This window comes from Hippocampus guttulatus, chromosome 2, assembly GCF_054856545.1.
Source record: "Hippocampus guttulatus isolate MCC_2025c chromosome 2, RoL_Hgut_1.0, whole genome shotgun sequence".
NCBI lineage: Eukaryota > Metazoa > Chordata > Actinopteri > Syngnathiformes > Syngnathidae > Hippocampus > Hippocampus guttulatus.
The window spans coordinates 31,776,718-31,804,417 of NC_141262.1; the positions used below are offsets into that span (position 1 = coordinate 31,776,718).

The following is a 27,700-nucleotide window of genomic DNA, read 5'->3' on the forward strand; positions in this document are numbered from 1 at the left end:
AGTAGAAATGTACTGATTTGTGCTTTTTTGGGTGCCTAAAAATCTCCAGAACAATACACGAGTAGTGTAAATTAAATAAATGTTACACCAGAAATAGTATGTTTGAGAAACGTGCACACAACTATCACCTGAGTAAAAAACAGCCTGATACAACACACTCCTTTTGAGTCGTGTGCTTACGGACATGCTAATCTTAAATCCATGCTTTCCATTAACATTGATGGGACAGTCTTCTATTCATCTCCTAGAGTACTTTTCCATAATGGGGTCACGGATGATTCAGGCCTTACTGTGTGGATTTTGCATGTTTTCCCCATGCCTGCGTGGGTTTTCTCCGAGTACGGTTTCCTCCCACATTTCAAAAACATGGATGGCAGATTGATGAAACACTGTAAATTGTCCCTAGGTATGAATGTGAGCGTGAGTGGTTGTTAGTCTATTTGTCCTCTGAGATTGGCTGGCAACCAGTTCAGGGTGTACCCCTCCTACTGCCGGGAGACAGCTGGGTTAGGTTCCGGCATTCCGGAGCGAATTAGAAAATGGATGGATGGATGGATGGATGGATGGATCTACCAAGATGACACGGATGAGAGGTTGGGCACGCCCTTGATTGACTAGCCAATCAAAGGGCACTTAATAGCAAACGATTCACTCTCGCATCCTAAATGAAGATACCGTACAATGAATGCATAAAAAGAAAAAGACAAACCACACACATTTCTTCAACTCCCAATTAACCGGCAGAATCGAGGTATTCATCTTATAGACGTTGTGGTCCCATCCACAAACAGATTTTTTTTTTATTTTTTTATTCCGAGGAAAACTCACAGTCTGGCTAAAAACTGATATTTGAATGTATTCTTGCGCCGTTTGAGACATTAACTATTCCCCACTGCCCCAGAATCCAAAACACTGCTCTCTTTTTAGTGCCAGTCTAGTGTGTGTGTAGGAACTGAGTGAGAGGGTGTGTTTGTGTGTCTTATCTGTGTCGAATAGCCGCAGTTATGCAGCAGCCTATCCTTGGAGCGCACTATGTCTGCATTCAGAGCCGGATGCTTCATACAGTAAACTCCCATTAAGTCAGTTACGATTGCAGAGTCTTTAGCTACCATAGGCACTTACTGGAAGTGCACATTGAGACAACAGGTTGATGACATATGCTGCCATAAAATTAGCTTGGAAAGGTTCCACTGGCTGAAAACTGACTCAAACAATTCAAATTAAATCAACTAGGAATTCAGACATTTATGAGTTAAATGTGCTGCCTAAGGCGGAAGTCAACATTCAGCCCGTGAGCTGTGATCACTCACAAAGCTCATGTAGACCGATCCCTTTAAATCGTTTATTTTGAGCGAGAGACACACACCGTGTCGTGGTGATGCAGACTTGGTAATTGAGATTAAAATGTACGGACCAAAGCATTCATCAATCTGACTTGCCTCATTTCTGCCCACTCTAAGGCAAAAGTAGAAAATACATCTTTGACAAACAGACATGGAGAAACGGGTTTGTGGGCATCCATTGTCATTTTACCACTAAAGGCAGAGTGATGGGGGGGGCGGGGGGGGGGGGGAGGGGTGCCGGTCAGAGGAGGATAAGAGAGGATTAAGGGCAGTGGCAACGGTTCTCTATGGGGAAAAATGCTAAAGAAGACACAGGTGTCGCTATGTTGTCTTTTCATATCTACGAAATGGTTTGTCGTAACAGTAATCACGGCTGCTTCTCTTTCAGCAGCTTTAACTCTTGAAACCACATAAAGATAGTGTTACAGCATGTCTCCACCCCTGTTCTTAAAGGCTTGCTCGGAGCAGTTTAGTCTGGAAGAACATGACCTGACCTGTAATTATCAAGCTCTGCTCTGACCTGCTGTAAGTAAAGGGTGACGTACGTACAGTATATGATCCTAAGATCAAATGAGGTTGACACAGAGCAAGCCATTGAGACATTTTCTGTCACTCTATTTTTTTCTCCTGGGACATTCAATATGATACATGAGTGTCCTAAATGGAGGCAGAGTGATAGATATTAATTACTTGTCCAATCCAGTTTGCGACATTAATCTGTTATCAGCTGGCACGCACCTCTGCCTGAAATTAACTGTCACTCCTCAATATCCGCTGAGTCATCTCACCACTTTATTGCCTCCAGTTAGACCATCCGCCTCCTAAAAAAGCATTCCTGCGTACAGTACTTGGACAAAAACTGCAACGACTGATGTGAAGGAGTGACGCAGTAGCATGTTTAGCCATCCAACGTAAATGCCAATGTTGTCACGCAAACAAGGATGCAGAGTTGTTTCAAGGAAACACTAGCCTCACGGATACTGTGAATTTAATGTGCATTTGATCAGACCTGCCAGATGTGGCCTTGAATGTGTGGAAAGTGTAACGGCAAGCCATCGTTCCTGCTGCGCTTACGGAAATCTGATTTCATCTCTGGGTCCCCAAATCTAATACACACAGTCCTATTTACTCACAGTTTCAGAGCATAGAAAACCAATATGACCCTACAGGCGAGTGGCAGAGCAGCACAAAATACAATACAATACAATACAATACATGCAGATTTATATAGCGCTTTCACAACAGCGACAGCTGTAACAAAGCGCTTCACAAAACAGTTAACAAAGTAAAATAATAAACAACACATAACATAAAACACGGACAGTCGTGCAGTCCTAACCACTTTTCCGTCACACGCTTTGTTGTTTGAAGCAGTTTCAGATGAAAGAGGAGAGAATCAAAGTGTCCTTTAACCAGTGGATCAGAGACGTCATGCTCAAAATGTGCACACGTCGGCTACAAGCTAAGTTTCAAAGTCAACAAGAAGCTGTAGCATCCATTGACGAAAAAAGAGATTGGTTCACTTCTCCTGTCCCATGGAAATCCATTTCAATTCCAAGCGGCGACTCACGGTTCCAAATACGCATCCTCTCTCCTCATCCTCAACTTCAGCAGCCATCCATCCAGCCGCACCAACGCCGACTGTCCAACAGCGCCGACATAGCCACTGAACAAAACGGGGTTGTGAAAAATGCTGCCCATTACAGGCGCAAAAAACACAAGCACCCCAGGTCTGTCCAGCACCGACAGTCAATGGCGGCGACATTCCTCCAAATCAACATCTGTGCTGGTACAGGCGTGCTGCCGAGAAGGCGCAACCACCAAGCACAGATACTTCTCCTTTGACGTATGCCGTGGCCAAAAAGCGCTGAAAACAGTCCATATCAGGTCCACACGATGAAACAACAAACAACACGTGACAAAACAAAAGACAAAAATACCAAAAAAGAACAAAAAAGCAAGGCTCTTGAAGAGCACTTGCTGAAGGCTGCCTACTCGGGCGCCATCTTGGAAAAAAATACTGTTAAATTTAAATGCTTTGAGCTAACCCTACCGAAAGCCATCACAACTGCTTGGGCTGCGGACCAGATAAGTGGGAATTTTGTGATTTCTACCCTGGAGGGGTTTAATCTGCTTCAATATACACTACAGTATATGGACAAAGCTACCGGGACATGTGGTCATTACACCCTCAGGAGGTAAAAATGGATAAAATAACACTACCTCCTTCCTTAACACCCATCTACCCACAAGCACTCACACACTTCTGGGAAGCCATTCTACATGATATGGGAGTGTGTCCATTGGAATTTTTGTCACGTCAATCTCTATTTTGACTGATCCCAAAGGTGTGATCTGTCAGAGATCTTCCACATTAAATTCAACCAATCATGCCTCTAGGGACATTGCTTTGAGCACTCGAGCAGTGCTAAACAATCTTGGAATGATACCAATGTGGACACGTCCCATGGGGAGCAATAAACTAGAATTAGCTGCGTTTAGGGCTGGGCCACATTGACGACATTTCAAATGGCAGTATATATTGAATACCAGGTACTTCGACATAAACACATTTCTGAATGGGTTGTATAGCAAAGCTTTGTAATTGTCACGGTTCTGGCCAGCAGGTGGCATGAGCGGACTTCGGTGCACACCTGCTGCCAATCTATGATTAGTAAAACTCTGTATTTAAGGACCCCTCGGTTGTGCACCTGTTGTCGGAGTATTGCCTTTGCCTTGCTGCTTCCTTGCTCATAGACTGCTTTTGCTATAGACCTCGTCGTGTTTGGCTTTTGAACTTTCGGTACCAAGTATTTTGTAAGTATGGTTTTCTATTTTGTGATTGGCTTTCGCTTGCGTGTATTTGCTACATTGTTTTTTGTTTGCCTTCGCGGTTCTTATTTTCCCCCCTTGCCTTTTGTGCACGCGCTTTTTGTTATTCGTTTTTGTGCCCTCTGGTCCTTGTTTTGACCAGCACCTTATGTTACTTCTTTGGCAGTGCGATTATTGTATAGTAAACCCTTTTTGCTACGGAGACCTTGTCTGGTGTCTACACTTCTGGGATCCAAACTTAATTCGGCTAGTCCGAAACGTGACAGTAATTTTGTAATTGTAATTTAATTCCAATGAATCTCTGTAAATTTCTATATAACCCCCCCAGCCCCCATAAAAAAAAAACTGCAATTTTACAACTCTAATAAGCAGCATTATATTGTTGAAAGGGTCTTGGAAAGATGAAGAATGAATAGTCCGTCAAAAAATTAATTAAGAAGTGCACGTCAATAAAATTGGTCATGCAGTGCATGGCGAGGACAACGTTGGCAGTTTTTTTCATTCACATTTAATCACATAGTATGTGCAATGCTGCCGTCCTCCTCTGTGCCGCTGTTGACTTGTGTTGTGCGAGTCCTTGTATGCACACATGCGCTGGCATTCAAGTGAACTCTCTGTGCTGTTGCGGTAGCGGCGGCTTTGTGACTGTGTGTCTCTGAGGCAGCGAGAGTATTAAGTTGCCTTTCTGCATCAGCGGACACACCTCAGATTATCAGTTTTATACATTCAGACCAGGCTGTAGGCAGTAGAGGGGAGAACAAAAAGAAAAGATAGTTGTGTGAGTGAGTGCATGGTTTCCTTTTTGTTTGTTACTTCCTTAGTAAAATTTCATTCGCTGCAATCTGTCCGTTTCCATATTTTCTAAAATATTCTCCTCCTCTCTATTGCGTTTCTTTGCTTCCCGTGCCAGGATGAGAACAGCTGTAGCCACATGAAATCCCCTGAAGTGGGACGATATGTCGACTTACATGTACACATGCACTGTGTGTTTGGACGTGTGTATTTGTTTGCTTGTGCAAGGTAGCCGAGGTGAGGTGAGTTGAGCTGGGGGCAGGGCAAGAGTATTTACACAGGCCAACCTTTAAGAGCAGATAATCCTATCGGAGCTGGACATGCAGGGCCAGAGCCGTATATTATCCTGGTCTATGGGCTTGCGTGTCTTGTGCGCATGTCTGCTCCAGTTTCTGAATGTTCATGCTCGCAAATATACATTCAATAAAGCAGGGCTACCCATTCTTTTTTGCAGCACGGACCGGTTTTAAGTATAGACATTTTGATGGAGTATCGTGGAGACAAATATAAACAAATGATTAAATATACGAATGACCGTTACACTGAACATAGCTATAATTAGTGGTAGCTCTGTGCTTGTTTCTCTTTAAAAACCTAGTCTTCATCTTGGGGACTCCACATGCTTGTCTGTCTTGTTTGGGCTCAAGGTGCCAAAGCTGTTGTGATGGATTCATTGCTAAATTTGTGAGACTGTTTTATTCTGTTATTTATCTGTCAACATTCAGGCCTTGTTCTCTCATTCAAAAATAAACAATGGAACGTGGTAGAAAACAAAAAGTGGAAAATTCACAAGTGTTGAGTGTTGGATGATATCAATTTTACACAAAGCAAATTCAATTTTGTAAATAACGATTTTTTTTTTAAATCACGTCTTTCAAGTTGAACAATAGTGAAATGACAAAATTAAACGAAACCCCGCAGCCCTGGAAGTTTCATTACATTTGAATAAACACAGCTAAAACGGTTAAAAAAATACCAAGTCAGGTAGACACAAATGGCCAAGATAGAGCCAAAGGGCTGTAATGTAGCAATGCAATTGCAATAAAAACAGTTCTCAGTATAATACAATGCAGTTTTAAGGCAGCAAAAACTACAACAACAATAACAGCCACATTCATTGTTAAAATGAATGATTTCTCTGACGTCAGTCAAAACTGAGTACATGTATTGTTAGCGTTGTGACGTCAGAATTCCTTAGAGCTCTATTATTGCACCTCATTAAATTGTGCAGGTGTACTCGGTGTTGTGAACCAGAAATGGATATCAGTTAATAATCCAATTAATAGCAATCTATACAAAACAGTGATAGCAAGTTGTTTCCTTGCAGCTTTGGGAAACTGTTCATTAAGAAAAAATGGCAAGACTGTAGACAGCACTGTGGTAAGGGTCTCATTCACTCCACTGCCCAAGCATATATAGTATGTCATCATTTTGTGAAACGTGGCATTACAGCAACTTTCCATGCTTTACTGCAATTGGGTTAGAGGTACCAAACCCAACCAGTTCATATGCATCTTCACCGAACCCTTCTTTAGTGAAAAATAAAAATGATTTTTTACAAATTCAAGACATTTGAAAAACACATTTATTAAAAACAGAAACAAAAATAACTAAAATTACATGGCCAAAGTATAGCTTTAAAAAAAAAAAGTATTACATACTACCACGACAGGCACACGGTGACGACTGAGCGAAGTAAATTTCCCGCAGCACTGATTGGACAAGCAATGCAATGTGATCATCTGCAGCCAGTGATGGCCAAGCAGGCGTGTCATAACTAATTGACACGTTGAGTCGGGTATGTCTCAACCTCCATGGCCGAGGCTCCGTCGAACCCCTGAGACCGATTCACCGAATCCCAAGGGTTCAATCGAACCCAGGTTAAGAACCACTGCTTTAATGATTTATTTCACATGGATTATTTGGATTATGAAAAGAAAACAATTGTAAAATTATGAGAATACAATTGCAATTCTCCTGGGTAAATGTCAAAATTCCTGTCATTCTCAAGATCTTCCATGCATGAATCAGTTGTTTTGTGGCTTATTTCACGTTGATGTGGTTATTTTGAATGTACTATGAATATCAAGGCAGCTTTATTTAAAGATCACATTTCATACAACAAGGTATTTAAATGCACTTTACATAGTGTAAAATCACAGATTCCAAAGCATTTTTACAAACCAAATAATTTTCAGACATGTAAAAGGAAAGAAATAAAAAAGGTTCTTCCTAAAATTACTCGAATACAATTGCTTTAAAATTCCTCAATCACAGGTGTGGGAAATTGTTCATCTGGATTTACATTTGGGGTTGACTTCACTTCTATTGACATCTTATTCCATTTGTGTGCAGCATAACAGCGAAATGCTGCTTAACCATGTTTGCTCTGAACCGTGAGCTCCACAATTTGACACAAATCTGCTGACCTCAAAGCCCGACCTGGTTTGGATACCATTTGCATGTATTCAGGACCTACACCTGCAGCTGTTTGATGCCCTTCTGAGTCCAGTCAGAGGACCATTACAATAATCGAGTCTACTGGCGATAGAAGCATGCATAAGAATTTCCTGGTTTCTTGGCGCATGCAATCCTTCAATTTGGACGATTAATTTATGAGGAAAAAAAAAGTCCGAATTTTGGGCGGCACGGTAGGTACTGGTTAGCATGTCCGCTTCACATTGCAGAGGTGCAGGGTTCGATTCTGGCTCCGCCCGTCATGTGTGGGGTTTGCATATTTTCATCGTATCTGCATGGATTTTATTTTATTTTATTTTTTCTGGTACTCCGGTTTCCTCCCCCTAATTCCAAAAACATGCATGGCAAGTTAATGGAACACTCCAAATTGTCCCAAGGTGTGATTATGAGTGTGAATGGTTGTTCGTCTATGTGTGTCCTGCGATTGGCTGGTAACCAGTTCAGGTTGCACCCCGCCTCCTGCGCGAAGACGGCTGGGACAGGATCCAGCACGCCCGCAACCCTCGTGACGATAAGCGGATTTTGAAAATGGATGGATGGATGTTTTTGTGCTTTCTACTGTCATAATTAATAATTTATTGTTTGTTATTGTAAGAATTATTTTTGCTCGGTGTACAGCACTTTGTATACAGCGGTGTTTGTTTTAACGTGCTCTATAAATTCAGGTTATTCTTGTTCTTCTTATTGATGCAAAAACCATGCGCACGTTAATTCACTCTCAGAGGTTGATTCATCTGAAACCAGGCCCCCAATGAATACTGCACACTCAACATCTCTGAGACCATCCTATTCATCATCATTATATTGAAAGATAAACAGATACAATGTGCTCTTCTTTCTAATTTGTTTACAATATGTTTACCATGGGCAACACTTGGGAGGAAATTTCCAACTGACAGCAAATACCATGGCTGTGTCGTTTCTCAAAAAACGAGAGACAATTCAGTTCCACCTCACACTGGTGAGAGCTCCCCTTGTATTTATGTACCTGCACTTTGCATGCTGGCAAATCCCTACTCACAGTCAGTGTTGGTGAAATCAAGCCCGGGGTATGTTTCTGCTGTGACAGAAAGCCTATTTTTGGCTCTGATATGTCTCTGTTCCCATGAGCACAATTTAAATATTCACAGTGGCGTCTCGCGGTGTCACAGCTTTCCATCGTCCTTACCATCTTCATGAGTTGTGACACGAGGAAACTCGCTTGCGCTTTTGGCTTCCTGACAAATTAATGCAGCAGCGTCTACAGTGTTTGGAGACTTTAACACTGCAGTGCTGCAGGGACATTGTCTGAGCACAAGCATGCAAAGGCACACAGATTCTATCTCGAGGACCCTGACACTCAAGGTATCGCCTTGTTTGTCCTTTGGGTTTGCTGTTTGTTTTAAATCTTGCATCTTTCTGTCCCTGCGAGGGTGTGAAAGCATGTTTTTGGTAGCACACTTGCTAGTAGTCGTCATCTCTGAGGAGAACTCGGCTCACCACGCCGCCGCTGTTCTTTGCATGGTGCCCGGGTCAGGGTTCAACACGGGCTATATGTGGTGGATCCACAGAGGGATGGTTGGCTCTGTACAGCTGTTTAATAGAGACCGGGGGGGGAGACGTCAAATGGCCGAGGATGCATTGCGGCGCTATTTTCCCATTGACTCGCCCTCCTCTCTCCTAATGAGCATTCTATTAGAAGCTAGGGGACTGAACTCGGCAGTTAGCCATACGGCGGAGGCTGGCTAACAATGCACGCGCTTTGCTAAACAGCTGTTCCCTCGCTCTGATACCACCTCCCATTTCTGCTTAATGAAGCCTTCACCGAGCGAGCCGGAGTCCCGGGACATGGTGGCGAGCAGCCGAAGCCACCCAGGCTGGGAATCGCAGTTACTCGCAGGCCTCATAAGAGGTCTGTGCGGAGGATAGCGTCACCAATACGACCGCAAAGACACCAATTAGATAGTGGCTCTGAGGGGAGCTGTAAGAATGGTTTAACAGGCGAGAGAAGACATTTTTATGAATCACGTGCTCAGAAAATAAACATTCGATCACAGTGCAATGCACGATGACCTTCGGAAAGTGCAATCAACAGATCATTGTGAAAATTTGGAAGATAGGTTGTATTATTACCAAACCGAACTCAGAATGTACTGTAGTTCAAGTTGAAGTGATATGATTGTTCAAGTGATTATTGTTGTGATGTGACTTAAGACTTATGTTCATGCCACAAAAGGTTTGGTGCAATGATCTTGTAGTGAACAATTAAATGACTCCAAGTCAAAGTGGTCAGTACTTTAATATGAGTATAAAAAGTGTCTTTCATATTAATACATGGTTCATTTGCCTTTGTTTTCGCTTACGCCTGACCTATAAGACCAAAACATTCATGTCTAATAAATCTGATACAGATTGGTTTATTATTTGTGTTGGAAAAAAAAATACATGGGAAGAATACCTTGAAAAAATAATCACGTTAAAGGGCGATCATAAAATTTAAGGGGGGAAAAAAAGAGTTTGTGTTTGTGTAAAGGGGCATTGATCCTAGATGAATAGCATGCCACATTGATTTGTTCACATGTGAAATAGTGCAGAGGAGGCAGGCTCTCCAAGCATGCAGGAATATTTTAAGAGCGATGCCTACTCATAAAAACATGATGCAGCATTATCTCGGGCCCGTAAAAAGCTCTATTTGTTTGAGTTAAATGATGAGTCTGTCAAAGGCGTGGATGTGGGTCACCTTGGAGCAAGACTAACTTTGTTCAATAGTCACTTTAGCGGCAAGGACTGGAGCATGCTCTACATGAAGGATGCTTTACGAGAGGCGGCGAATGATTCCGGGAGTTTCCACTTATTCAATTTGAGCAATTAGACAAATGTGCTTAGGTGCGAAAGTAGCCTGGGTTTGGAGGATTCCGCAAATTCTTCACATGAGCGCCTCAGTAGCGAATACCAAAGTGCTCATTACGAACAACTTTGAGGACAGACTTGCTTTCTTGTGTTTGTCTTTAATCTGCTCATGGATGCAGTTTGGTTTTACTCTTTCATTTGCTCTTCTTGCCATTGAACAGACGGGAACACAACTCGTTTGTGATTCACTCCATCGCTCTGCTTTGTCAGCAAAGCCTCTCTCAGCATTTCCTCACACACATTCACAAAAGCCTCTAGCTAATATGCTGCGCTAGTGTTGGTTTTCAAGGTATATTGCTGTTTAAGTCAGTGGTTTGTGTTTTATGTGAACATGTTAACCGACCTAAAGCTTGGGCAGGCTTTCAAAGGCAGAAATAGCAATTGCAGTGCTCTATTCTGGCAACGCAAAGAGATGCCATGGCCGGGGAAATGGACAAAAGTAAGAAATGAATTAGGGATGGCAACTTATTAATAAGTCACAGGATATCAAAGCCATCTCCAGATATCATGTCTGAGAAGCCTTCGGGGCTGTGAGCCGGATAGGGGATGATATTAGAATTATCTACTTCTATAATTGGTCTTCTGGTAAAATACGATTGGAATATATCATCACATTTCCTTTCATAATTTTGTCTTTGATGTTGTTGTCCAATACAGTGGAAAACAAATTGTTCTCTAATGTTGACCATGAAGAAAATAACGAAAAGCCAAAGTGTCGTGACCGGTTGTGTTGATAAGATTGACTTTTGTTTTGCCATGTAATGTTTTGCTCATTTTTGTTTCCGACTGCTCTCGTGCCTCGTGTCTACCAAGTCTTGGTGTGTGAAGGTGTTCCTTGGTGTCTCGTCAGGTTTTGTTTTGTCTTTGTCGGTTCTTTGATTTTGTTGTTGTATATTGCTGTTGCTTTCAAGAATCCTGGAAAAGCTGTTTCCTTTTATGAAGACTTTGTTCCGTTTTTCTTTGTAACTTCAAACCTTTTTTGTCGAGTTTGTTTATTAAGCATTCTCATTAATCCCACCAGCCTGTTTGCTGCCGTTTTGCTGTTTTGAAATGGATTAGTTTTCTGAAATGACCACCACCACAAAAACACGTAAAACACAAATGATTTGTCCCTTGGGCCAATTCCTTCCATAGTAACTTCTGTATGATAGAATATGTAATGACATATGGAATGTTATCTAATTGTACTGCACATTTAATAAAGAACAATAGAGCCATTATTGCCACTTTATCCATGTTGTACTGACCCGCCAGGACAGATGGTTGTACCATCACTGCAATACGGTCCATTCCCTTTTTGGTCATCATTTTTCATGCGGTAGCATGATTTGCCACATGATGCCATGTACGAAGTTTTGGACCCACTTTTCCAATTCTTTCGACTTTTCTGTACTGTAATTTGGAAGTCATCTGTTCATGTCAGCCACCAATTTTGTTCTTCAGTTGACTTAGTTGAATAGTTTGAAAATACAGCTCCATGTAAATTGTATCGATGAATCCAATTGTTGTGGATACTTTTATATACATTACATAATTGAATATTGATTTTTTTTTTAATGCAGGCAATCAGGATTTATTTAAAGCCGCAGGATCGTAAACTGGCAGTATATTTTTCAAAAGTGGCGCTGGACCTGGACAGTCGCTGCTCTTGAGCCCCAAGCAGGATTAATGGCCTCGATTGCCTCTCGAGGTTGAACACCTTTTACAACCGTGCACGCCTTGGACGCTCTTGTTCTGTCACGTTGGACCGTGTTGGCCCTTTATAGTGGAGCTTGTCAGCACGTTTGCCCAAGTTTCTCTCATTTGGGAATTCTCTGTACTCCGACTATGCAAATTTCACATGGAGGGCTAATGCATTTGCACTGCACATGGATCCAATCAGCAGACAGGCTACTGATGTGAGGGCATGATCACACACTGACACACAAATAGAGAACCAGATGGTCTATGCGGCTTGCGTTTTTTCAAGTACACGAAGAAAGACATTGGAATATACCTATAACAACATAATAGGTTTTTATGTACTGTACATAATCGGCTTCTTATCACACAGTGATGAGAAGAACATCCCGGTGAAAGTAAATGCATTCCTCTGTGCTCAAAATCATCTTAAAAGGACCAAATGACTTTCTCCTGAAAGAGTTGTTAAACTGTTTATTTCAGTAGCTGAAAAACACGTGCGAGGTGTTTCAAAATTAGTCGACCATGGAAAAACAAAACAAACACATGGTCAGTGGCCATTTCAGTGGCCATTTTCGCTTCCTGCTGAAGAAGTTGTTTATAAATCACATGTGCTCCAAACCTGTGAAATTGATCAAGGGAAACGCGGCCACTCTCAGGCGTTGCCACGGTATCTATTTGTATTCAAAGGCACAGAGCGCTTGGAGCAGAGCGTAACAGATGCACAGTTGCTGAAGAGGCGACCTGGCTTGCCGCAGAGGTGAGCTGCCAGCAACAACAAGCAAACAAGGCTCGTGGTCATCACGAACGGGCAAAGGTTGGCTAATTACACCGTGCTCGTTCATCTGGTAGACGATCACGGAAACGGCTTAATAACACGGACTCCTGCAGCTTGAATATAAAGAGATGGCAAACCGCTTTCAAGACAACGGAAAGACATTACAAGTGTGTAATAGCGAAAACGATCTGTCAAGGGAAAAAAATTGTGTTAGGAGGAAGCGGTGAGAAATTTGTGTGCAACAAAGCGAGGGTGAGACAGAAAGCGAGAGAAGGTGTGAGAAGACGAGGAGGAGGAGGGAGGTCAGTTGAGACGCTGAGTTGGGCGGAGGAAGAGGGGATCGAGAGGGGCGGTGGGATGAACTGGGCCCCCGGTGCTCAGCTGTCGGTGCTTCCTCTGCAGGTGGGACTCGAGCAGTGCCAAGTCGCTCTCTCCCACTCACACAGACACCCATGCATGGCTCTATAATGGATGCTTTACACCGGTGCCAGAGAGAGAGAAAGAGCTCGCGAGTGTGTGAGAACACGAAGGAGGGCAGGATGCTGTGACGAAAACGAAAATGCTTTCACAAGCAGCGAGAGAAGGTAAAGGAAATGCCTGTGAGATTAGGGGAAAATGTACGACGGAAAGACAGCCAGACATCTCCATCAAGCCATTAGACGAGAAAGACGGGAAACAGACGAGACCCTATGCTATGTAATATGATGACGCAATTGCTTTAATTGATCTAAATCCTAACAGGATGAAACGATGCCAGGGCGCAGCCTGGAGCCTCAGCCACCTCCTCCACGACTGTCGCTGTCCATTAAGATGTGTATGAATACGCTCTTGACAATAATTTTTCAAAGAGAATTTGTGGATTGCATCCACCTGAGCTGATGACTCAGCCAAAGCCTTCGCTGGGGGACTGCGGCTCATCAAGAGACAACATAGTCTGTCGTCACCTCGTTCATCAGCCGCAATTTTCGATTCCAAAAGCAATCTCGGTGCGACACCGCCAGATGGTTCTTCTCGTATTGTCCTGGAGAATATTGCTGAAGCAGCCTGTGTGGGCCACATGTGCAAGGTGCCAAAGCCCATCGCAACGCTTGCAGACCTGGGCTACAGATACAGCGCTACTTCAAAAGTCCAACTAACCAAAGGTCTCACAATTTGGAATTTGACTTGAAAATAAAACTTGGGAGAATGTGTCTCAACAATGGTGATTGGTAAATAGTGGTTCACCAGTCACCAGAGGTGTCGGTATGAATATGAACCCAGTAGGCCTCTGAGGGCTGAAGCCCAGAATTCAATACTAACATGGTGAATCGGCATTTAGTTGTTGTGCTGCCCGCAAATTAAATCAACTGCCACAGTAGTGAAGTAATCACTCAAGTGAGTAACCTACGAAACCGTACGAAATGCACTATATGATTAAACTTGCCCTGCTTTGCCGAAAATGTGTTAAAGCAGTGGACCTCATTGACTAATAAATGCGCAGCAATGTTCTTACTCTGCGCAAAAGGAAGTGTGTACACACGATTCACTATGTGTCTAACCAGCCCATTTTCTTGCCACTACTGTGCGTATGTTGATGAATCAGAATGTGCTGTGAATGATAGCTCGTGCATGCGGCATTTACATTTGCTTAAGCCCCGCCCCTATTTCCCTTTAAATGGGCATCCGTTTAATGGCATCTCAGCCAATTTGAATGAATTCCAAAGTGAAATTAGACAATGATGCAAACACAAAATATGCGTAGATAAAGTATATTAAAGGCCGGGAATGGCCAAACACTGCACAAGTTGTGAAAATAGATCAGTTGAGGGCAGGGGTACCCAAACGCCGGGCCATTTGGTGCTGGGCCGCACAGAAAGAATAAATAACTTACGTTCTTTCCGGTTTATTCATTCCAGAATCTGAAAGATGTTTTATGCGCGCTTCTCGGTCACGTGATAGGTTATCGCAGGAAAAAAAACCTCTTTGAAAAGTGTTTTCGGGATGGGGAAAAGGCCCAGCCAGGAGACAAAAGAGGAGCCAACCACTTCCAAGAAAGAGAAGACTACATCTAATAGACAGTATCAAGGGTACTATTTCAAATACGGCTTTATCTCAACGGGAGATTCACACGCCAAGCCTACTCTGCAAAATAAGCGGCGATGGTGAATCGTATTTTTCATGCAGTGTTTATTTGCGGCGTATCTTATTTTGAAGGTTTAAACGTTACCATAGCGACCAGAGAATGTTGCGCCCAGATAGGACGTTCCTCGAGTCATGATTCGTGTTTATTATTATGTTTCGAAAATACCACTCTTTTCATGCAGGTGATATCATATTATATTGTTGTATCTGTTCAGCCTTAAAGGCTGGTACCTGAAAATATTGTCTCACAATAAACCGGTCCGTGGGGCAAAAAAGGTTGGGGACCTTTGGTTCAGGGTGTACCCCGCCTACTGCCTGAAGACAGCTGAGAGAGGCTCCAGCGCGCCGGGCCGGCGATCCTCGTGAGGATAAGCGGTTTAGATAACGGATGAATGGAATAAATATAGAAGAGCGAGGAGACATTTGTAGTTTATAGAATTCGTGAGAGTAGCATTGGCACTAGTGACAGAAAAACTGAGTTATGTCACAAACAAGCCTCCATGCATTTGAGCTTTTTGACTGTCGTTTGCAACTGTAAATGTCAGGAGATGTTGTTTTGCAGCATGCATGCGTGTAATTAATCGATATAAAAACTTGCATCAATGAGGAAATGCGAGCGGTTGGCTTTTCCGGGTTCTCGATCAAAAGCATACTCACACAGTCTGCTCATTGAGTGACAGCTGCGGCCACACAGACAACAGCGCATACTGTATGTAAATTTGTGCACAGATGCACTTGAACGGCACAGAGGGTGAAAGTGATGAGAGATGTGCTTAAGTGGTTATTTTGGCCATTCGGAAACTCATAATGGCTGACTGAAGTTATTGTTAGAATAAGTTTGAACATTGGCACAAACTACAATAGGAAGCTATTGATAAATCAAGGCTTTGTTTTCTAGTAAGTTAATGACACCCACTGGTTTTGTAATAGTTTCCACCATCCATTTTACTGATTTGTGACAATGTGACATATTTAACCTCCATTCAGGGCAATGTCCCCCCCCCCCCCCCCCCCCCCCAAACTGAGGAAATTGGAAGTTGATCACTGTCACATGAGGTTTTTGGAATGATCCGTTTTTTTATTTTTTATTTTTTTGACTTAAATTGTGATTAGATTTCATTTAATTTCACGTAATGTCATGTTTTTCTGTCCGTTAGTCATGTCTTCTCTACTTGTTAGGTTTTCGTCTTCACCACTTCTCGTCAGTCGCTCGTCAAGTGTGCCTTGTTGTGATGATTTTTCATTTTTCTTTTCCACTGCCCAAACCCGTATCTGTGACACTTGCACTGTATATGCATTGCCTTGAGCTATCACTTCAAAAGCAAGGATGGACTAAAGCACTCGATTACCAGCCACTACTTTCTCTGAGTTAGTTTTCCAGTTTTTAGCACCTGTAACTCCATGTTTTATAGGTTCAAGCACCTGCGGCAAGCAGAGCCAGACTGATGGCTGGACCACCAGAATGAACTGCTCACACTGTTTTTCGGCAATGTGTCAATTTTTCAGTTCTCCCCTCTCCGCTGGCTTCGATGAAGCTGCCTCCACCTGATGGACAACTGGAGTGGAGCCATCTTTTTACAGCATATTATTAACTTTGGAGGTCCACATTGTTATGTGCATGTCGGGTAGTAGAATGACACAGAAAAACTGGTACAAAACCAATTTATATGAAACACTGTATCGAGGAAGAATCCATGACATTTTAGTGACGATCAAGAATTTTGAGGGGTCCATTCAATTTTTATTTTATTTTTTACCCTCGTTAACCTGTCATGATTTGTTTTAGGGACCAACAGGTGGCACTGTAGGGCTCCCCCGGCAGCTGCACACCTGTTGGTCATAAGTAATTAGGGCTTTAAAAGGACTCCCAGCCCGAACACTCGGGGTCGGGTCATTGTTTGCTCTTGGCTTCTGTCATGTTTGTTTCAGTCATGTTTAGTTCATTGTTATGTTTTAGCTTCAGTCCTGTTTTGGTCCTGTTTTTGTTATTGAGAGTTTTTCGTTTCTGCCATGGTGTTTGTTTGTTACTTTGGATTCGTTTTGTTTTCATGACTTTGTTTAGGATTTAGTTTTCTGTGTTTTATCAATCCACTTCTTCAAATACACCCTGCTCCTCCCTCCTGCCTGCTTTTTGGGGTGCACCACCACCTTGCTTTGTGACATAACCATGCGATATTTTCTGACATTTTTGTTAATGTCTCAGTGAATAATGCATGTCTCTTAATGAGCCTGTTCTGGTCTTTCGTTGTTGCGCCTGCATGTTCTCCCTGTGTGGGGTCCCTCAGGGTGCTCCGCTTTACGCCGCAGTCAAAACCATTTCAAATAGTCCATATGAGAGAATGTGTGAGTGAACATTTCAAGACTATTTCTTAAATGGGAAGAATATCTATTTGGTTGGACAAGAATGCTTTGTCCTCCTGAAAATAAAGTCCCTTTCATTGCAAGTTTGACCATAAATGCTGCAAGGCTCACTCATGAAGCAGTCAGCATCTCCACAAAATGGCAGTCGCGATATGGACAGACCTCAAGTGAGAGTAGTGAACATAAATAAACACAATAATCCCTGCTACATGAGATGGCCTCCCCCTATTTAATCATCACCCTTGTCATTTCAAGTCGAAGACAGCACCAGACGAGGTCAGCCCCCAGTCTCTCATCTTGCGTACCTGTTTTTCACACCCTGATACACAGAGACATCTTTTCAGCAAACGGCCAAATCAAAAAGCCCCAAACGCTCAAATAACTTTACACTATCGAGGTGACGAGCCCCTCTGACAGTTCAGAAATGGATTCTATTCATTTTTTGACAATTGTGCAGAGTTTTCCCTCAACCACATTGCATTTGCACAACAATGGCTGCCAGAGGTATGTGCCTGTATGTGGTTATCTTTCCCATTCCGAGCTCGAGAAAAGCTGCCTTTATTTGCTGTTAAAAGTCTGCAGTCAATGGCTGGCTGCTCCAAGAATGTTGCCTACACTATATGCAGCTCGGTCCGCATGTGGGTGGATCACCGCCTTCAGATGTGAGCAGTGAAAGAGGACGTTATGGAGGTGTTCATTCCACAAGGGGGTCTCACTTCAGAGAGCAAATTCACGCGTGTTATTTTCAAAGGTCACAGCAAGCTGTAATCGTAAAGTTAAGGCAGTGCTACAGCACCAATCTTCCACATTCTTTATCTATATAGTGTATCTTACTGGTTGGCCTCCTTGTCCACTCTGGATGAAAGGGTAATTTGGGGCAGCATTCATATTGACCTGAGATTACTTGTCGATATTTCAACATGCAGCCAGGAAGAAGGCCACATCTTTTCCAATAGCTTCTCTGAATGTAAGAGGAGGGGGCTCAACGTTAAGTCTCGTCGGGTTTTAGGTTTGGAGAATGCACAGTCGAAAGCACAGAGGAGTGCTGCTATATGACTTTGTCCCCGGTCCTTATAAATCAAATACATAAACTGACTAAAGATCAGCGGGAGATGCAGGCTCTTCTAATCAGGCCACAATTAAGGAAAAAATTTACATAATAGCAGAGAGAGCTGTCATATCATTTTGAGCTTTGACAGTGCCACAAGAATAAGCCTCTACAATAGGGAACAAAAACAAAATAAAATAAATAGAAGTTTGAAACTCTTTTGTCAGACTTTGATCAGCACATGGATAATATTTATTCAACAGAATATCAAAAGGAATAATGTGTGTGTGTGTGTGTGTTTTCGGTTGGGTTTTTTTGTTAGTTTTTTTTTGCCACCACAAAAGATTAGCGGTACTGTATTGGCAAATGAGGTAAAATGTGATGACTATCGAATCAGAAATCTAAAATATTGGAGTCAATTAAAAAAAATAAAAATAAAAGCAAACAACTCCCAGTGACACACTTAGTCATCCAGCATGAGTTGCTCCATTAAAACTTGAGTTCCTACATCTGTATCAGGGGGTAGTTATTATTATTAGAACCACTGTTCCCACTCTAGCATGCAGTTAGCGAGCTAACTAAGCCTACACCCCAGAAATGCATTTTCCCTCGATGCCACAATTTACAACACATCATTAATTAAACTTCTAAGAAAGGAGGTGAAGCTGGGGACGACCCCTCCTCCCATCTGGCAGCCAGTTAGAGCCGGTTAGCTTGTGAAATAGCTCATGGTAAACATTTTCAAAAACCCTGCGACGACCCAGTCGGCTATATACTGGCCACTGGAGGTTTTCAGTTTTTGAGGCTCCAAGACATAGCAATGTGTAGGCAGAGGAAAGATGCCGGAAAAGGTCACACCCATTTTCCGCGTGGCGTGGCCTCATGCTGTCAGCGGACACCCCCGCTGTGTTTTGAGATCCAAGATGACTGCTTGATTTGTCATGATTTTGAAGCCTCGTTTTATACACCAGGCCAGTGATTCCCAACCAGTGTGCCGGGAAACAGCGTGAGAGCTCTTAAGGTGTGCTGTGGGAACTCATCAAATTTCACTTTATGGGTCAGAACATTATTCTTTCATTACAAAGAATTTATCTTTGTTCGTCTATATATCCCAGTGACTAGTGAAAGAAAGATCAAGTCAATGATCTCCGTTAAATTGTGTAAAGTATACAATGGACATGTATATGTGTTATTTGTGGCATTTTTATTTGGTGTTGTGGAGTGATTTTTCAAACTTAAAATATGTCCCTTGGCTCATTACAAGTCGAGCATCACCGTATTAGACTATGATTCAAATTTGTCGGGATCAATAACAACACTCTTCTCTGTGGTGCGTCAAATTAAAAAGCAATTTATTTTGACATTCCGGGGCTTGAATAATACTAACATCCATCCACCCATCTATTTAGTAATCCGCTTTATCCTCACAAGGGTCACGGGCATGCTGGTGCCCACCCAAGATGTCTTCAAGCAGTAGGCGGGAGAAAACACCCTGAACTGGTTGCCAGCCAATCGCAGGGCACACATCGACGAACAACCATTCACATTCACAGTCGCACCCAGGAACAGTTTAGAGTGTGCCATTAATCTGCGGTGCATGTTTTTGGAATGTGGGAGGAAACCAGAGTACCCGGAGAAAACCCACATAGGCATGGGAAGAATATGTAAACTCCATACAGGACAGCCGAAATCGAACCCTGCACTGTGAGGCCAACGTGCTAACCAGTCAACCACCGTGCCATCCTAATACTAACATGTTAGATGTGTTGTGTTTTTGTGTTATTTTTGTTATTTTGACTTCAAAATGGCGCCGCGAGAGTGGCTGCCTTTCCAGCAGCTCCTATATTTTGTTGTTCTACTTCTTCCTTTCATAACTTTGCTGCTGTGAATCGGGAATTTCTCCATTGCGAGACTAATAAAGGTTTTCTTATCTTATCTTATCTTAGATAATATACCGGTATGTACAGTCAAAAAAAAGGTTTCTAATGAATTCTAAACTTGAATCAATCTGAGGTTGACGGGCATCATGAAAGAGATTGTGTTCAGTGGACACATCTACCGGCAGGCATAACAGAGACTTGGAGCTCATGGCAATGTGGGCTTCAAATCTAGCAAATGTATCAGCATGAATTAAAGGCAAAAATTGAATTGAGGTCCAATAACATTGTTGTCGGTCCTATTTCTGCCACGTATATGACCATGATTTAAATACAAGCCAGGAAGAATGCAGGAATCACTGGCATGAATGTGTGTCGTTAAATCACACGTGAAGCCTTAAAGGGACGTCTGTTCATGCCCTTAGTGAATTCATGCTGGCGGTATTCATTACAGTTCTATTATACCTTGAAATCATGTCCTCTCTGAGTTAAATTTCAACCATTGTAAGCAGAGAAATTCGTTGCTACAAGGGTAATAAATAGCAATGTAATACTGTGAAGTACATGCAGCGGATGCACTTCTGTGTATGAAAGTGTATTACAGTGCATTGAGAAATTAGGAATGAAGTAACAATGATCCACAATGTAAAAAGTACATCTGAAGAAATGACTGGCAGTAATTACATTTTTAAAAGTCTAAACTGCTGTGAAAGTTGGCATGACCCGCTTGACAGTTTTTATTACACAATGGCTCATTCATTACTTGCAAATGTGACAGCGACAACACATTTGGCTAATAAGACAACTGTTCTGAATAAGGTGGGAGAAAAGCTTCAGTTTGGAAAATTGGGATAGGGGACTTATTTTAGGATGGAGTAAAATGTGTTTCAAGTCTTTACAATTCTCCTGTATGTCTTTGGGGGCCGTAATTACTCTCAAATGACTCAAAACAGATACTATTAATTGAGGTGTGGCTGTAGGAAGCTCAAATCAGTGAAATCATTTTTAAACATAGTAACTAAAAATGTTCCAATTTCACTACATGAATAACAGCCATTGTATAGCAAACGGCTCCAAAGCTAAACTAATTTGGCACAAACACATTTCCAAAAGCACCAGTAGTGACTGCACGGTAAATTCAGCATTTTGAATATATAAGAGGCATGGATGTGTGTGTCAGTCGTTACATCACGCTGAAGCCTGCGTGTTCCCCACCTAATCAGTGCAACGAAACTATACACTAATACATCACTTACACATGAAGTCACATCTTGTGCAAAAAGCATGAATGATGACTCCAGATGCTATAGAAAAGCCATTAAAGTAATAGCTGCTCATGTTTTGTAGATGCCGCTATGTCTAATCCAGTTTTCTTTTTTCTACCGGCATCTACGCTATCTGTCAAAAGTGTCACACTAAGCCGACAATCAAGTTTCTTTCTTCCCTTAGTGCGGTTCAAGGGCTTGCACTGTTTTCTAAGTGCTGTCCTGAATTTCAAAAGACACAACCCTGGTTGCACTTGGGTAAAAAAAGACAGAGCATTTCACACACTTTTTTTTTTTTTTTTGGTGCCCAATAACCCAGAAGTCTTCATAAAAATGAAAGCTGACATTGGCATGAAGGATCCTCCACACTAGCTGTCTTTAATTTCCAAGATGTTCCATTAAAACAGAAGCACTTCCTCACAAGCAGAGCTTTTATCCTGATTGCTTACAGGAAGAGGAGGTTGGGGGCTGAGGGTGGTGGGGTGGAACGACGACCTTCGTTGCCTCTGCAACCAGTCCTGCCAGCCTGCATCACAAGCCAATGTGAACACGTGCCTACATACAGTACAAAATGTTGTCTATCTAATATATCTGATGAGACTGATGCCTCTCAGCAAACATAATCATTGTGTGAATGCTGAGAAAGAAGCATTCATACTTGCTTGTTAGGAAATAGAGGTCAATTCTACATGTGCACAGGTCTAAACCTTTGTTTCTTCACCAGGGATGGGCAATTTGAATGAATGAAAAACAAAACAAAAACAAAAATAAAAAAGCAATTTTAAAGTGACAAAATATGTGATTATGTGCTTATGTGCAAAATACGTGCTCTTAGCATATTTCATTTTTGATCATACATTTTTCAATCCATGGATGAAAGATCCACTATCCTAACCCAACATCAAAAGGTTGGAAGCAATTAACTAAATCACCACATACTGTATTTTTCTCCAGTGCAAGGGGCTCTCTTGCATAAAAATTGCCATTCGAGGACAGACAAAACTTTTGAACAAGAAACCAACATTAAATGCAAGAAGACATTTTATACATTTTTCACACAAATAAACTCACTCAAAATTGTAATATTATTGAGGTACTTTGTCCTGCAAAAATGTATTCGGCCAACTCATGTTGTAGTGGAGGGTAGTATCATAACACCCAGTGTCAGCACAACTCAATCATCTGGTGGTGATTGGTGATATTACAACTTAAAACTACAGTTGACGCACCCCACCCACCCACTTTCCACACCACTAGTTCTTCATATTTGGGATTTTTTTCCCCAACCTGTTTTTCATGGAAAACACATATTTATCTCAACTCAACTCAACTGTATTTATAGAGCACTTTCAAACAGCCATCGCTGCATACAAAGTGCTGTACATGGAGCAATTTAACATATACAATAAACAGTAAAACAAATCGGTAATAAAGACGGTAGAAAGCACCAAACGGTAAAACCAAGAACAAATCTAAGTCATGCTGAGTCGAATGCCAAAGAATACAAGTGAGTTTTGAGGAGGGTTTTGAAGATGGGCAGCGAGGAGGCTTGCCGAATGTTCAGTGGGAGGTCATTCCAGAGAGAGGGACCAGCAACAGAAAAGGCTCGATCCCCTCTGAGCCTCAGTTTAGTTCTTGGTACTTCTAATAATGTCTGGTCCGCAGACCTGAGGCGCCGGCCAGGTGTGTAGGGGCGGATGAGCTCAGAGAGGTACGGTGGCGCGAGATCATTTAGAGATTTGAAAACAAATAAGAGGATCTTGAAAATAACCCTAAAATGAATGGGGAGCCAGTGAAGGGATGCCAGAGTAGGAGTTATGTGCTCCCTCTAACGAGTACCAGTCAAGAGGCGAGCAGCGGCATTCTGGACCAGCTGAAGGCGCTTAATGGAGGACTGGCTGACTCCAAAGTAAAGGGCATTGCAGTAATCGAGCCGGGATGTGACAAAGGCATAAATTACTGTCTCAAAGTGTTCATGTGAGAGGAGAGGTTTTATTTTGGCCAGCTGTCTAAGGTGAAAGAAGCAGGATTTAACAACGGCACCAATTTGCCGATCAAGTTTAAAATCACTGTCCAGTTTAAGGCCCAAGTTTGAGACTGTTGACTTAAGATAAGGAGACAGGGGGCCCCAAGTCTACAGGATGGGACGTACCAGGGCCACTGGGACCAAACAGTATCAACTCTGTCTTCTTTTCATTTATGAGCGTTTCTTTGAAGAATCTTTTGGGTTTGAACATATTTGAACAATTCCCAATTTATTTATTTATTTTTTTAGTCAAGGGGCCAATCAGTATGTGGTCGCAGGCTGCCCTGTTCGACACTGACATGATTGATTATCCATCCATCCATTTTTTACAGCCCTTATCGTGCAGAGTGTCACGGGGTGGGCATGCTGGAGCCGATCCCAGCTGACTTCGGGTGGAAGGCAGACGAAACCCTGAACTGACCTCCAGTCAGTTGTAGGACACACACAGGGACAAACAATCATTCACACCCACAGCTGAGTGGGAACCGATCCCACGCTGCCCGCACATGTCAGGCGAGTCTACCACTACACCATCAGTGACTCATCGGACTGAGATTGAAACAAACGAGATGACTGACATTTACTGTTGAGACATTCCCGTTTTGTTTTGTTTTTTGATGCACGGTTACTCTATCTTAAACAAACCTGACATTTGAAATCTACTGCCATCATATATAAAGGAAAATCATAACATCTCAAGTGTACAAATACTGCATATGTGATGTATTTATAATTGACGAAAGAAAAAAATGCTTTTGGTGATCTGCTCATTAGCATAAAAAACATGCAAACCATCCCAATTATAATTTGGAGAGCTAGAAGAAAAAGGCACATTTGCATGTTCAATTAGTGCGAGCGCGACACTGGATAGATAATCCTCATGACTGGCTAATGTCCTTGCGTCTGAACTTCTTCAGCTGCCATTTTGTTTTGAAGCCAGAGAAGAAGAGGAAGAAGAATGAAAAAAAAAGAAGGGGACGTAGATCCTCCTCTGCGAGAACACAACTGTTGATCTGCATTTAATAAGCTGGTCGAAAATGCTCTCCTGCCGAGGTAGGCTGAGCTTTTAATGACTGTTCCTGCTTCCTGAGTCTCAGACGTGCAGCTTGATTGTTTGGCGCAAAGCAGACAGAGTGGCCATCTTATTAATGGTGAAACACTGCACATCCCGTGGACTAGTGAGGGAAAAGAAAGGGCAAGGGACACATTGCAAGGAAGCGTGTGGCCCAAGCATGCTTTTACTGTCTATGAAGGCAGCGAGACAGATGGGTGCGGTGACGAGGCGATTAGATGGAAAAGACAGGGCAGGAACCCGGGTCTAAAAAAAATGCAGCCCTCATGAGAGAATGACCAGGCCAGCCTTCGTGCAGGCCAAGAGGGGAGGTGGGGAGCCTTTGTGATGGATGCACCCTATGACTGGAGCCATTGGCACGCCCACATGGAGACGCCACCAAGGACAGGCCAGAGGAGCAGGCAATCAAAGAGAGGCCGGAGGGCTAGGATGATATAGGAGGATCCAGCTTATTAAATAGACTTCAGGAGGTGCATGGAGCATCTCAACTAAGTTGTCATACTGCCACCAAAAGATGTTGTGTTAGATAGAAAGCACGATCCGCAGGCAGCCATGACAGGCTGTGTACAGTGTGGGTGGGATTACTGTCATTAGAAGCCTGCACACAGACACCCAACACGTTCACACTCATGCACACGCGCACACACAAGGGAGATCCAGAACAATGTGTCATCCCTGATTTACCTCTCTAACCTGGGCCTCGTTATCCTGCATCTGAGCCACACAAGGAAGAAAGACAATGCGTGTGATTGCACACTGGGTTTGAAGGAGTATCCCATCCTGTCATATTGGATCATATTCTATTAGTGCCCGATTGACTATGACAAAACTGCCTCTACAGTGGTACCTCTACAGTCGATTACCTACTCGAGGTTGTACAATTTGGAAATAGTTCAAGATTTTAGAGAAAAATACTCACACGGTGACCGTACGAGTATCACACTTGTCCAAAACCAGACGTCATTAAAAAAAATTATACAATGGAGGTATGTTACAAATAAATTTAAAATACCAATCTATGAAAACAGATGATACCAATGAATAAAGATTTGTGATAGGGATAAAATGAGCCCAAGTTTGGAAGAAATTGACTAGAATTTTTTCATCATAATCATTTTTGATAAATGATGGCTTCAATATTTGCTATTTTTTATACAAAACATATGTACTGCACTGTGACATACAGTATAACATGGTTGAAAAGTTAGGCTATATTAAATGTTGCAATAAAAATGACTAATTACCAGAGATAAGTCACAGTCATTATACCTCTGGCACTGTGACTCCTACATTTGCAATAAATACTGTGCCGTAATGCTACGTAATGACGTACAGCATGCCCATTGGCTGTGCGAATTCTGGTATTTCACGCTACAGTCGAGAGTGCAGCCAGTGAGAGAAATAAACAGGGGTATAGTGCGGGAGGTAGACAAAAACACTGGAGCTAAAGTTGAAAAAAAATTTGGCTGTCGGAAGTTCTGATTGGCTAGCAACTTTTTAAGAATCACCAACCAAACTGGATGGTGATCATAAAAATCAATTTCCCACCTTGACCGCAGGCGATGACACATCCAACAGCAGAGGTTACAGCGTCGTAGTAGCTTGTAAAATTTTGACAGACGAAACTGTTATGGCATCTGACTTTTTCTGGTAGAAATGGTGGATGCGATATTCCTCATTATTAAACAAATTCATTGTTGATAAAAGTGTGATAAAAGAGCAGAGGCATTGTTGATTTTTAAATAGTTTGTGGTCTTCGGTATAAAAACATGACGTCAGCTCAGGGAAGTTGAGCTTCTGTCACGTTGGGCCCGAAGCGACAGAATAATCGCTTCGTGCGCAACTACTAGAGATAAGTGGATCCCCGAAATAGCAGACACAGAAAAGTATTTTGTCACAAAAAAATGAGATTTAATATAACACAAAATCCCCGTCTAAACGGACAACAGAAAACGCTGGTCAAAAGAGGGCCAGGAAATAATAACGAAGCAACAGAAAACGCTGGTCAAAAGAGAGGACCAGGAAAATAACAAAAAACGCTTGCGAAACAAAAACGGCAAGGAGAAAGCTCTTAAGTAAAATACCAATCAAACACGAGAGGAATATTAAGGCACGCAATATAGTCAAGTAAGTCAGAGTTTTAACCGAGAAGGCATAGACGATAGCAAATGGCACGGCATGGAATACTCCGGCAGTGAGTTGACTGTCGGAGTGCCTAGATATAGCAGGTGCAATCGTCAACTAATGGGTGGCAGGTGTGCAGGCGGCAAGCAAGAACGCCTGCCCCCTGCTGTCAAATACGGAACGTGACAGCTTCAGCAACGCAATGGCAATTCCTAAGGGCAGCATTCAAAACAGCAGTTAGCATCAGCTGTCCGCTTATGCTAATCACGCTAAATAGACATCTTATTTCAATAGACAATATACATCTATTTCAATAGCGGCCTTGGCATGTGCTACTGCCCAAAACTACACTGCAACGCCAACGACTATAGCGCAATCGAACATTATTGTAACATTATTTTCAGAGGCTAACGCAGATAAAGCTGTTAGCTAACACTAATCTGTGCCAATATTGAGTGCACTTCTTTGACATTTGTGGTTCATAGTGATTCAGAACATCCAGGCTCGGTGACATGTCACTATCTGAGAAATTCTGCGTGGGCTGCTGGTTATGTTAAAAAAAAGAAAAACACAGTTTCGTAACAGTGGGGGCGGAAATGAAGAATGGCTAGCTCACAGATACATTTTCAGAAATGACTTAAGATTCACTTGGCCGTTTCATTCCAGACTTGATGGGTGGGCAGACACTCCAGACACACAATCATTTGTAGATGAGGTATTAAAAAGTAAATTTTCAATAATATGTCTCATTTGAACAAAACATCTGTGCACCATTTTCTGTTGTTGACAGTTTGACTTGCACAAGTTATTTCTACAAAGTATTTCCATTAGGTCCACCTGTCCCCCAACAATATATTTTAAAGAAATCAAGGAGGAAAGATATTGCTGCGTCGTTTCCCATTGTGTCTCCTGTTCTAATTTCCATTTCCATTCGGGACCCAACACAATATTTCTTCTTATCAGGCAGCAGACTGCTAACGTATAAGAAATCGTTACAAAGATCCATTACAAGAT

At 42.3% G+C, this 27,700-nt stretch overlaps 1 protein-coding gene and 1 long non-coding RNA gene across 3 annotated transcripts in view; one reads left to right on the forward strand and one right to left on the reverse strand.

The window, feature by feature from the left end:
• nlgn3a (neuroligin 3a) overlaps positions 1-27,700 on the reverse strand; it is a 195,625-nt gene that overhangs the window by 35,735 nt on the left and 132,190 nt on the right. The window lies entirely within an intron of this gene.
• LOC147209606 (uncharacterized) lies at positions 13,154-13,982 on the forward strand. Its single transcript, XR_015100262.1, has 2 exons — positions 13,154-13,376; positions 13,534-13,982. It is a non-coding gene; the product is annotated as an uncharacterized LOC147209606 (long non-coding RNA).